Source organism: Ursus arctos, unplaced genomic scaffold (assembly GCF_023065955.2).
Source record: "Ursus arctos isolate Adak ecotype North America unplaced genomic scaffold, UrsArc2.0 scaffold_29, whole genome shotgun sequence".
NCBI classification, from domain to species: domain Eukaryota; kingdom Metazoa; phylum Chordata; class Mammalia; order Carnivora; family Ursidae; genus Ursus; species Ursus arctos.
The window spans coordinates 2,412,756-2,425,358 of record NW_026622974.1 but is presented as its reverse complement, the minus strand read 5'-3'; the positions used below and the strand labels follow the sequence as shown (position 1 = coordinate 2,425,358).

Below are 12,603 nucleotides of genomic sequence, written 5' to 3'. Positions count from 1 at the left end.
CACAAGGTAAAGGGTAGTCTGTGGTCAGGACTGAAGAAGTCCCGTTCAATAGGCTAGGGTTGGCAGTAAGGAGGCCTGTCCAGACAGGCCATACACACTCTTGGAGTGTTTGTTCTCAGTGGCCGCATGATAAGGAGGCCCAGGGCAGAGGTAGAAGCAAGAGCAGGTAACAAAATGAAAAGACTGGGGTGGGTGCTAAATAAATTGGAGTTGTTATTCTGAGAGACTGAGGATGGCCATGTCAATCAATAACATGGAGGAGCCTCAGAGCCATGAATTGTCCCCACCACTCTATTATCAAAGGTCCCATTGCAGGAGCTTCCAGAGAAATTTATCTCCATTTCAGTACCTGGCTCTTCCGAGTTGGAAATTACAGTGAGACTGGGGAGCAGAACCTGGGGCTATGGTGTGGGAATGGGTACTTAGGAAGAGTATTCAAAGAAAAAGCTAAGGCCAGCTCAACCACTGGCTGTGCAGATGAAGAGAGATTTTTTTTTTAAAAGAGAGAAGTAGTTGGGGGAAAATTTCTAATGAATCCTATCCAGCCATAAAATCATGTAGAAAATGAATCCTATCTGACAATAAAATAAAAGTGAAACAAATTACTAAGTTCTCATATGTGTAGGACAAATTAATTTCATGTTTAGAATACTAATTGCTCGCCAAAGGGTCTGTAACCACGTGCTGCCTGAATTTAGCCTAAGTCTTAAAGCTTGGAGGGGCTGCAGAGGAGGGGTGGGGGTTGGCCGTAACCCTGCCAGAATCTTCTGCCTGGACCCTGACTTTGCTGTGGCTCTCTCCAGGGCACAGGGCACAGTTGGTAAAATATTGCTTGGCATGTGTGAGAGCTCTTAAATTGTTTTCTTTATTTCCTGTTTCCCTCAGATTGAGATGTGCCTAGGAACAGCAGCTGTGTTCCCTCCATCAGATGTGAGCTCCCTGAGGACAGGGCTGTGTCTTCGTCCTCAGGCTGAGGCTCCCTGAGGACAAGGCTGTGTCTCCTCTTCAGACTGGGGCTCCCTGAGGCAGGGCTGTGTTTCCACCTCAGATTGAGGGCAGTATATAAATCTTCCTCATCAGACCAAGGGTTTCCTGAGGGAAGGGGTCTTGAGGAAAACCACAAACTCTTTTCTCTGAAAAATGAACAGATATAGAACATATCCATCAGGGGTTCATAGACCCCATGCTGGCTTCCTGGTTCTGGCCAGATAGAGAAGGCTGGAGTGTAGACATGATGTAACTGAAGTAAGTCTTGCGTATGGTAATATAAGGACATCAAGTTTTCCTTTTGCTTTTTTTGCCCATAATGCCTTATGGTATGAAATATGAGTCAATTCCCAATTACCTGCGTTGAGTGGTTATATTAGTGGATCTTCTGTTGAATGTTTTTTTAGAAATCCCAAGATTGTGTGTCTTGTTCTCAGGAACGCCCGAGTCATTTGACCCTGCTGGAGTGGTGCCTGTTCAGAAGACACCTGGCCTTTGTCCTGGCGGCCCAAGCAAGTAGCTGCAGTGATACTGTTATTCGTCTCCTCCTGGGGCTCACTACACCAGCAGCTCTACAGATATGCTATTCCTTATAACTTCTGGGCGTGATAGGCTTTATTGTGCCCATTTTACCAATGACGCAAACAAGAGACCAGAAACCTTACTAACCTACGAAAGACTGCATGGCAACTAAGCTTTTGATTTGGGATGTGGGTCCAGATCTATTGAACTTGTCTCCCACACTTCCAAACACCATTAGGAAAGTCAGCCTGTCCCCACTTTAGCCCCCAAAATGTGATCAAATTCTTTTACACACACACACACACACACACACACACACACGTGTGTGCATGCGTGCCACCTGATCTCCTTAGTTAGGATGGAGGATTGACAACTAGGTACATACATTTTCCTGCAAAGTCTCTGAACCACAGTTTCTAGCCCAAGTCTGGCTTTTAGGCATGTAGCCAGGCTGGTGGGGAGGTGACCTGGCTGGGATGCTCTCCTATAACCTGTAACTCTGAGTAAGCACCTGGTAGATGGCCAGCATCATAGACAAACATAGGAACCTCATCTGATGGGGGTGCATTCTTGTGGACAATATCCCCTGTCGGATGTCACCACTTAAGAAGTATCTATGGGGCTTGTCCTGGCTTTCATACCCCTTCAGTGAAGACTAGCTGTGTAGTTTTGGGTAGCGTCACACCCTCTGTGGGCTCAGTCTCCCAACTATACAAGGAGACATCGAGACTAATCCAGTGGCACTGAAGGCCTCCAGGTGTGACATGCTGGGATATGTCTTAGGGTGAGTGGTGGGTGTGGTAGGGATGCGGTGTCTCTTCCTGCTCACGTCTATGCCTCTCATGCCTTTCATCCTTCTGATGACCCTTGCACCCTGGAAATGCTAAGAACATGTGTTTCTGTCTCAGGGAGACAGACGGATGACAGGATGTCAGGCTGTTCCTTGAGGCCAAGCACTGAATTTGCGCTCTGGTGCCCAGTGCACGATATGGATGGCTTGTTGATCATATATGGTAACAACTGAGGAATGAATAAACACACAGGAGCAAAACTCACAGCCCCTCCAGAAGACCCCCTTCAGGTCTGATTCCTCCTCCCACCCTGCCTCCTTTCCCTACTCCAGCCTCCTAATCTGGAAGGTGACAGCCTCCCTTTTGCCACGTCCTTTCGTATCAGTGGCTGAAAACCATTCACTGACAATTACGGTGTGTCCCCATTCCCCTGCCACTGGCCACGCCCACTGCTCCCCAATTTTCCTCATCACCATGCTTTGCTGCTTCCCAACCCCTCCTCCTCTAGCTCTTGCATTTCCCCCATCAAGATGGAGCTTTCTCAGACAGACAGAAAGAGTCACTAGAAGCAAGTCCAGCCTCCAGCTTCCACTCAGGGGTCTGGAGGTAAAAGGGACAGTGGAGCAGGAGCAGATGTACAACCAGTCCTCTGGGGGCTGGCCCACCAAAGCTTTGAATCTAGGACTCCACCACAGACAGCCCCCCTAGAGCATAATTACCTCCCATTAATATGTTAATCTCTCCTTTCCAGAAGGAAGGCCACTCTTTTCCTTAAATAATGAAGTGCTGGGAGGACATATAGTGTCGGGAAGTAGCGGGGCTGCAGCTGAGTGTTTAACGTTTTAATTAAAGTCTCTCTGATAAATGTTTACCATCGCTTCTGATGCTGCCTGGGAGTCAGACCAAAAGGCGGAAGGAAGGAGGATGAGAGCAAGGAGAAGAAGGACTGGGGAGAGGAGGAAGAGGAGGAGGAAGGAAGCAAAGGGAAGGGATGGGGAGGGGCACACAATGAGGAAAAGACCCATAGAAGGAAGAGCAAGCAAGAAACCAGTCAGGAACCCCCGTCCACCATGCCAGCAAAACCCTGCCCTGATGATCCTTGCACACTCCCCCAGGCCTGTTTCTCACTCTGATCCGTGGAGCTGTGAACTACACTCCGGAAGATAAGACAACCTTTCACTCCAATCATCCTGTGCTGCTAATTCTTGTCCTTCCTGGCCTGCCCACATTACCACCTCCCCATCGGCCCCAGCAGCCGGGGTCACATAGGCAGCCTACCTGGGGGTCCTTCCTGAGTGAGGGGCTTTGGCTCTCCCCCGAGGGGGTCATCTCCATGTCCTCTGGTTCTCACCGGAGTCCTCCATGTGTTGGGTCAGCTGAGCCACAAGTGACCAGCAGATGTGGTCACAGGGATGGCCATTTGACCGCTATGAGCTGCCTTTAAAAACTTTTTCTGGGAATTCAACCATCCTCTCTGTTCAGGGCGACCGTGTGTGTGTGTGTGTGTGTGTGTGTGTGTGTGTGCGCACACGCGTGCTCTCAAGCCCAGCATCTCTGGTCTCCCTTCTCTGCTGCCACCCCTCTTTGCTAGCCTTAATTACAGCAATTTAGGAGGCACGCTTAAGATTGCAGAGTAAACCTATCAATATTTCACTTAAGAACGGATTTCTGTCGGGTGGTATCAGAGGCTATAAATGAGAAATATGAGACTTGTTCTCAGGTAGCCTTACACACACACACACACACACACAGACACACACACAGACACAGACACACACACACACACACACACACACAGCCCTCCGATGAATTATTAACACGTGATTTCCTTTCTGTCTCAGGCACTGGGAACAGCTGAGGGCTTTATTCAGCTATAGTGAGAGATGAGTGTTTCTACTGAAGCTATTTGCCTAAAAGACATTCAAATAAACCCAAGAAAACCATGGCTCTGTGTTCTGGGGTTTCCTGTTGGTGAGGAGCTAGGAGACCTTGCTGCTCCGTGCACCTCCATCTCTAGATTTGTTAGGAAAGGAAGAGTCATATCCCCTGGCCAAGAGGGCAGGGACACCAACAGGCCAACAAGGCAGCATCCATGCTGGGGCAGAGGAGGGACCAGGGCTCAGGATCCCTCCGGCTCCCTTTCCCTTGTCTTCCCCCCATTCTAGGCAGATCCAGAGTGGCAGGCTCTTACTCTCCTCTGCTTCTTCAGCCTTGGGGTCTATAGGTGGGCAACTCGCTGCTTTGCATTTAGCGTTGGAAATAGAATGTCACAGTGCAATGAAAAGAGCCTTTGTGATCTGACACACCCAAGTCACTTGCTATCTATGTGACCTGGGTAAGTCACACCTTCTCTGAACCTGAGTTTTCCCAACTCCAAGTGGGGAAACAATTGTACCCAGCTCATTGGATTGATGATGGAAAATATGAAGCCCTTACAACAAAGGGCTCTACGGTGGCCACTTGGCTGGCAGAGATGACGGTGTGATTTCTCAGTGTGGTTGGTTCTGGGGACACACCTTAAAAAGAATATTGACCAACCCAGTTTGTCCAGAGAGAGGTGACTAGAGTACTGAATAGTTGGAATACCATGGCCATGTAAGAGCAAACAGAAGGCACTGGAAGTATTTAACCCAGAGAAGTTAAGTGTTGGGGTGACGTACTTGCCATCTCTATGTACATCTTCAACATCTTGTTGAAGAAGGATCAGAGGTGTTATGTGAAGACCTGTAGGAAGAAATAGAAATTACAGGAAAATTTTAGGTTAATATAAGGAATATTTGAACCATCAGAAGTGTGTGACAATGGAATGGACTACTTGGAATGGCACTGAGTCCCCACCACTGACCCTCGTCAAGAGCAGCTGAACAGCCACTTGGCAGGGACGTCATAGAGGTGACTCCACACTCCCAACTGCAGACCCTACGATCTTCCGCCAGCAAGTCTCCAGTTCCCTGGGGAGGAACCTTATTAGAGAAATAATCCTCACCTTTCTCCATTGAATCTCTCATTGCCCTTGGGAGGAAGCAATTTCTCTGTTGGCAAATTTGGGGGAGAATCTGATTGTTCTCCACTTTGAAGATCTTCCTGCTGACAGAAGGCACAGATTTTCTTCTCCTCCCCACCACAGGATTTTTGGGGTGGGGAGGACTGCAGGTACCTGGCTGTGCCTGAGACTCACTGAGTCTTGTCAAATTTGGCCATGAGGTGTGAGCGAGCCCACCTAGCTAAGAGGCCCTATATAACGTCAGTGTCCACCGTTGCAGTGGTATTAAAGATAATATCTTGGTCTCCAGCTGCTTGGCTCCTGTATCTATTTCTTAGAAAGCTCTGAAGTGAGTGTGGAAGAAAGGGTATTAGACCCCCCAAGACTCTAATGTAGTTCAACTTCCTAAGGTTGGAACAGGGAGTGGTCAATAGCTATTGGTTCCCGATCTACTCCCTGCCCATCTGTACACTACATCTTCTAGCCTCTAGTGAGGGTCAGCCAATGGGAGCAACAGAAAGAGACCGCAGGAACAAAAAAGTGAGAGGCCAAGGTATTCTTCCTTTCTCATCCTGCTTCAATGGATGTCCTCGGGGTGGCTGAATCTCCAACGTGGTTCAGGCTCTGCCAAACAGCATTGCCATGTGGTTTCTGATATCAGCACCTCTTGCTGTCCCTCCAGCCCTAAGGGTCATAGTAGCTTCCTGCTGTTGCTGACCTCTGGTTGTTTCCCCTCCCTATTTTGGTTTCTCAATTCTTCCAACACTCATGTAACCAATTTCTTATACTCCTTTTTCTTCTTTTTTTTTAAGATTTTATTTATTTATTTATTTGACACAGAGAGAGAGAGAGACAGCAAGAGAGGGAACACAAGCAGGGGGAGTGTGAGAGGGAGAAGTAGGCTTTCCACTGAGCAGGGAGCCTGATGCGGGGCTTGATCCCAGGACCTTGGGGTCATGACCTGAGCTGAAGGCAGACGCTTAACGGCTGAGCCACCCAGGCGCCCCTTCGTACTCCTGACTTCTGATAGGAATATCTTAAGTCATTTATACCTTCATGAGCAGATCCTGAATGATACAGAACATAGTCTCTACTTGGGGAATTTATGTAGCTGATTCTCTGGATGATGACAAGCTTCTCGAAGGTCCCCATGTGATTCACAGTTCCCTGGGGATCCATCCAAACCTCAGGCCCCTGACTTCTATGCCCCCAAGTCCTGGATGTCCCAAAAAGAGATGATGTCATGGAGACCCGCAGGGTATAGTCAGGATGAGGGTGGAGTGTAACAACCTACAAGGTGGGCTTTCCTTGCCCTGAGAAGTCAATCACTGGGTGCTCCTGTAGCTTGGGGGAAAGTATAATAGTCCGTTGTTGGAGGCAATCTTGACCTGATTTAACTTCCCTATCATGAAAAGGGGCAGAAAATATGTGCTTTCTGTGAGCAGGAAGATCCCCAAAGTGAAGAACATTCAGATCCTCCCCCAAACTCACCCCAGCCTGTTCCATTCCAGATTGTCAGCTCCCCCTTCTCCGCTCCTGCCTGCGCACTTAGATTCAGCTCACCAAAACTTCCTGCAGCTTGACTTGTGAATGGCCTGGTCCAGACCATCTGATGCATGTGCCCCTGTCCTGTGGGGCAGCCCTGGCTCTGGGACTCCAGGATCTTTATCCTTTATCCATCCTTGACCACGCTTACATAGACAGACCTTGTTAGAGACAGGTCTCTTGGGTCCCCCCAGGTGCCCTGCAGTTGTCAGCACCCATCAGTGAGCCCCTCTCTGTCCAAAGACACTGCCAGAAATGCAGCACGCATCTGCATCTCCTATCACGGGCCTGGAAACAGAGCAAGCCTGGGGCTGCAGACGTGGAGGTAGGCGCCACGGGAGATCTGTCGCACCAGCTTCATTCTGCATTATCTGCCCACGAGCAACCTTAGAAAGTTGATTTAGAGTTTTCTTGCCTTAAGAAAGAAGTGAATGACTTAATAAACTCTCTGAGATTATTCCGTGAACACCGTGATCAACCCTAAGGGTTTCAGTCTACAAACTCCTCTCCATCATAATCATCACTATTGCCATCCCCATCTCTGTGACGGCCATGAACTCTATCACCACCACCACAAAAGTAGCATCATCATCACTGCTGTCACCACTATCACCTCATCACCACCCCCACCTCCCCCTTATCAGTCCCTCCCATCATTCTTCCTATCACTGTCATGATGATCAACATCACTAGGAGCAGCATTACCCGAATTCACCCTAGAACAGCATCAGCCACCACATCTCACACACTATCCACCCCCTCATTCCTCTTCTAGGAGGGCTTGGCTGGACCAAGTGCTATAGAATAAGAGTGACTTAGGGGCTCTTGACGGAGATGGTCCTACCTACATAGGAACCCTGCACAGAGCAGCAATGTGAAGTCAAGACAAAAAGGAGCAGAGAAGGATTATTTCTGCACAGGGCATTTTGGTAGTGGGAGGAGCAGCGGCTAAAGGGATGGGAAGGGAAACCCACCACTGGGGAGGAAGCAACCAGAAAAGATAGAAGACCCTGTGTCTGGAATTGATGAAGGGACCCTGAGAACTACATGCGGGATCACCTTGGAGTGGCTGAAGGATGGGAGATGAAGGTAGGCTATACTGGCTGTTGAGCTCCTTCCCTCGGATAGCCCACTAAGTGTCCAATTTTCCTGGGCAGGGGCAGGACAAGGTGGTGAGAAAGAGGAAGGCAGCCGCTGGAATTTGGGAGCTGCCCTTGGTGCCCTCTTGTTGAACATAAACAATTTCACAGGACAGCAACATCAGAGAAGGTCACCCGGGACCGTGATAGATCAAGACAAAACCAAGTCTATTCCACAATCATGTCTGAATGCGGACAAAGCATGAACATTGCCCGAACCATAAAATGCTAAATACCCCCTCCCCCAGCCAATGTGAGGGACTGCTGCTTTTTCACCAGTTACAGCTCTAGCCTGATTCCAGGTTGCCCTGCCTCTAGATCAAGCTAATACCCAATCGCAGAATTGTCCCTGCTTTCCAACAGCACCCAACCCTAAGCAAACCCCAGCCTCCTTGGATCCTCCCCCAAATCACCTACTTGAAGCCCAAGTCCTACAACTGATTCTCTCTAGCTCTGTCCTCTTCCTGAGATGCCCCGCAGTCCCCATGGTGCATGTTCTCCCTCACTGCAGCAAGTAATAAACCCATTGTTCCCCTACTGCTGTGTTCCTGGGGTCTTTGGCTGAAAGGTATTGACAGAGTTGTGGGAGGGCATTACTTCGAGTGCCTCTGAAAGGGTTAATAACGCTCCTCCCTCTCATTGGGGTCTTCCCTTCTCCTGGAAAGACATATGCGGTGACCAGCATGTGGTGCAGTCAGGAAGCCTGAGCACCACTTTCTGGGCCCCAGCTTCTCCAGCTGATCACCCTGATAAGGGAACAAGGAAGTGCCAGTTAATGGGCCATCACGTTCCCCTGAGCCACTTGGTGAAATGCAGGGTCCTGGACCCTACTCCTAGAGGCCTCCAAACAAAAGACCTGAAGTCCATGACTTTAACAAGCTCTTCAGGTGGGACATGTGCAGCAAAGCTTGAGCACCTGTCACTTGGAGGGCCTTCAAGGTCACCAAAGACTCAAGATTGGGGCTGGCAGGACTGGGTTCTGCAGGTTCCCCAGAGAGAACTAAAAAACATCCCCCAACCTGGAAGCAATCTATTTCCTGGGCTCAGGCCCCCATGGTGTTTCTATCCCACTCCGGAAAGGCCACACAGTATGAGGTCCCTCCCGGCCTCCCTAGGGGGGCCCACATCTTCTTCTAGAAGTCAGGGCGTGATGCTGCTCAATAACGTTCAAGGTAAAGGCATCTGCCTCCAGCAAAATGTGTCTCAAAAGGGACTCACATTTCATATCTTGACGTGAATGAAAATGTTAATCAATAGATCCATCATCTTGGCCCCTGTGTCTCTGAGCTGCAGATGCAGGGAACACAAACCAATGACGGTATTTACACACACACACACACACACTTGTGCTTGTGCACACACACATGCATGTGCACATATGCACACATGCACACCCACCCACACACATACACACACAGTTGTCCACACAGAGGCTGAGCAGGCAGACAACTCTCTTACAGTCAACGTCTCAACAGCCTCTACTCTCCTGTCCTCTAGTCCCATGCTCTCCTCACTGGCCCAACCTCTTCTATGAGGATGGCCCTGGCCTGGTGAGATCTTAGGGTCAGACCATTTGCTTTGGGTGCATGGGCGGCAGCCCCACCCAAAGCTTAGACTCTGCTTTATGGAGCTGCCAGCCCAGAAACACACCCTTTTCCTCTTTATATCTCCTCTCCACCCTGACTCATCTCCAGCAACTTGGGCCCCGGTCATAGCCTTGCAGCTCTGAGCTGATACTGGGTGGGTTAAGACTCTGGGGGCTGTTGGGATAGGGGGAATGTATTTTGCATGTGAGAAGGACGTGAATTTGAGGGATCCAGAGGGTGGACTATTATGGTCCCTCCAAAGTCATATATTGAAGCCCTAACCCTCACGACCTTAGAATGTGGCTGTATCTGCTGAGAGGGCCTCCAATGAGGTCAATGAATTAGGGTGGATCCTAATCTAATCTGCTTGGTGTCCTTTCCTGAAGAGGAGATTAGGCCCCACAGAGAGACACCAGAGAGGGTGAACCATGTTCCCCCTTTGACCTCTCTCCACCTCTATGCATCCTCAGCAGATGGGGCCTGGGCCACATGCCAGCAGCTCGTAAGAGCTTTCCTACCTACTTCCACACAGATGCGAAGCCTTGGTGGGGCAACGTCATACAGTCGAGTGTCCTCCAAGTAGTCAGACCGTCCCTCAGTCTAGCTGCGTCCAGTCACACCTGCCGCAGAGTCACTGGCCTTGCCCTCCTCCCTTCTCCAGCCAGCCCTGGGGTGCCTCGGACCCACAGAAAGGCAGGGAAGAGCTGGGCAGAGTCAGAGGTCCTGTGTGAGCCCTGGCCCTGGCCCTGTCCCTTCCAATTCTGCAAGCCTGCACAAGTTAGTAGACCCTCTGAGCCTCAGTTTCCACATTGGCCAGAAGAGAATACTACCATTTCTATCCCCACAGGGTTGCCGTGAGGATTAAATGAGCTAAAGCTGGCAAAGCACCGAGCCCGGCCACTGGCACAATGAACATTAAGCTCTCGGGGATGTGGGCTCCTCTTTTGCCTCACGCTGGGCTTGCCTGTCACCTCCCAGGGCAGCACTGTGCTCTACGCCATGTCCTGGACTCCTTCTCGGCTGATTTTCTCCTGTTATTGTCCTCACCGCAGACACGTCAGCTGAGCGCTTTATCTCCATTCCTTGCACGCTGGCTTCTGGAAGCTCCTCTGCCTGCCTCCCTCCCCACCCCCAGCTGGGTGCTGCCTTTCTTGCTCAACACCAGGGCGGAGCCAACAAGTATGCACCAATCACAGAGCAGCTGCAGCCACGCACTTCCTGTCTCCTCCACCAGGGGGAGCGCTTACCGACAGAGGCAAGCTCCTCCCTCCTTGCTCCTACTCCACACCGAGCCCCTCGCAAGGGGCACTCAACGCGCATGCTCCGGCTTGCCTAGTGGACGCTGAAGTAGGCCTAGACCTGGGGGAAGGGCCGGGCGGTGCCGCGGAAGTCGGTGTGCACCTTCTTGGCCTCTCAACTCCTGATTCTAACACCACTGAGCACCTCAGTTTGTTAAACTAGAAAATGGAGAGTGGAAATAGCTCCTAAGCTAAGATGTCCTTAGTCTGTTATTCAAGTATTTCCAGCCTGTGCCTGGAGAAGAGGCCCGCAGACACTCGCAGGGTGCTGTTTCCATTTGCCTGTGCTCGGATGAAGGTGTCAGTACTGCCTTTCCCGCTTGTTCCACCGCCGCCTCCCTCCCAGAACGAAAGACATGTGCATCTTGGATGAAGGAACGTAGGGAGGTGTGTGATCGGAAATGATTTCCCTAAAAGAGACAGATTACTAGGGATACCAGGGACCTGGTCACCAGGCTGAAGGCTATGAGAACCCCTCCTCTTTCCTAGTCTTGATAAAGCAGCTGAAGGTGCCTAGTACTACTTTGAGTAGGACAGAACCCTACTCAGCCCTCTCATTTATGTTGCAGGGCTTCTGAACCTCAGTTTCTTCATCTGGAAAATGGGCTTGCTGTGGGAATGACTTATGGTGACTCATGAAAGTAGCTGAGGTCTGCAATAAATGGTAGTCGAAGCTGGTGAGGTCCTTAAACCTTTCAGGACAAGCAACAAAAGACCTACTCCCGAAGCCACCACCCCCAGGCGGAGAGGGCCTGCACCAGGGCACAGAACTTCAGTGTGTCAGAGCCTCCTCTCTGCCTCCCTCCCCAGCCCAGCGGGTTCTGATGGTGGTTCTGGGTTGGTGCCCCGCAGTTTGCTGAACCCTGCAGTTTTGACAGGCAGCCCCAGGAACCCAGAGGCTCTGCATGGAAGGCACCTAATTAATCACTGCAGTAATGGTTCCAGCAGCAGCGGCCCTGTGGTGCTGGGCCATGGGTGTCATCCTGCAGCTGCCCGTGCATACTCACTCTACGACCTCAACTCCAGGCTGCCCGACTGGAGTAAAACCAAACCTGGAAAGGGACAACTGAACTCCTCTGGCATCCAGAGATGTGGATGCATCCCATTCGGCCTTCCTCCTATGGCTCTGTGTTTCTGAGTTCCTCCCCTGCTAAGAATCCAAGTGCAGGCCGGAATCGCACGCACACTGCACTGAGGACTGAGGAAGAGCACTGCACGCACACTGCACTGAGGACTGAGGAAGAGCACTGCACGCACACTGCACTGAGGACTGAGGAAGAGCACTGCACGCACACTGCACTGAGGACTGAGGAAGAGCACTGCACGCACACTGCACTGAGGACTGAGGAAGAGCACTGCACGCACACTGCACTGAGGACTGAGGAAGAGCACTGCATTCAGAGCTAGGAGACGGTGACTATAGAGTCTGTGCTCCCTTATGCTTATGGTGCCCAGGGTAAGCCTCTTCATCTTTCTAAGCCTCGGTTTCTTTATCTGTGAAATGGGGACAGTAAGCCCATCCTGGCTAGCACATAGGACTGAGGTGTATTACTTAATAAATGTGAATTGCTTTAGATACTGTACCAAACAATAAATGCCTGGAGGTTTCCTTGCACTTCATGAGAGGCCCTTCCTTGCACAATGGATGGAGACGAGGTGCCCTCTGGCTCCTCCCTGTGGACCTTTCTGAGCAATACATCACCCCAGCTGTGCCCACATTATCTTAATGGATGAGTCTAGGGTGGGGGTTCT

General features: G+C 50.6%; 1 long non-coding RNA gene across 1 annotated transcript in view; it reads right to left on the bottom strand.

The window, feature by feature from the left end:
- The window catches only part of LOC130542003 (uncharacterized), a 32,770-nt gene extending 22,093 nt beyond the window's left edge, over positions 1-10,677 (bottom strand). The window contains exons 1-2 of the long non-coding RNA XR_008956214.1: positions 10,601-10,677; positions 4,961-5,024 (exon numbers count right to left, since the gene is read on the bottom strand). This is a non-coding gene — a long non-coding RNA (uncharacterized LOC130542003). The remainder of the gene's footprint in view (positions 1-4,960; positions 5,025-10,600) is intronic.
- Between the last annotated feature and the right edge of the window lie 1,926 nt (positions 10,678-12,603).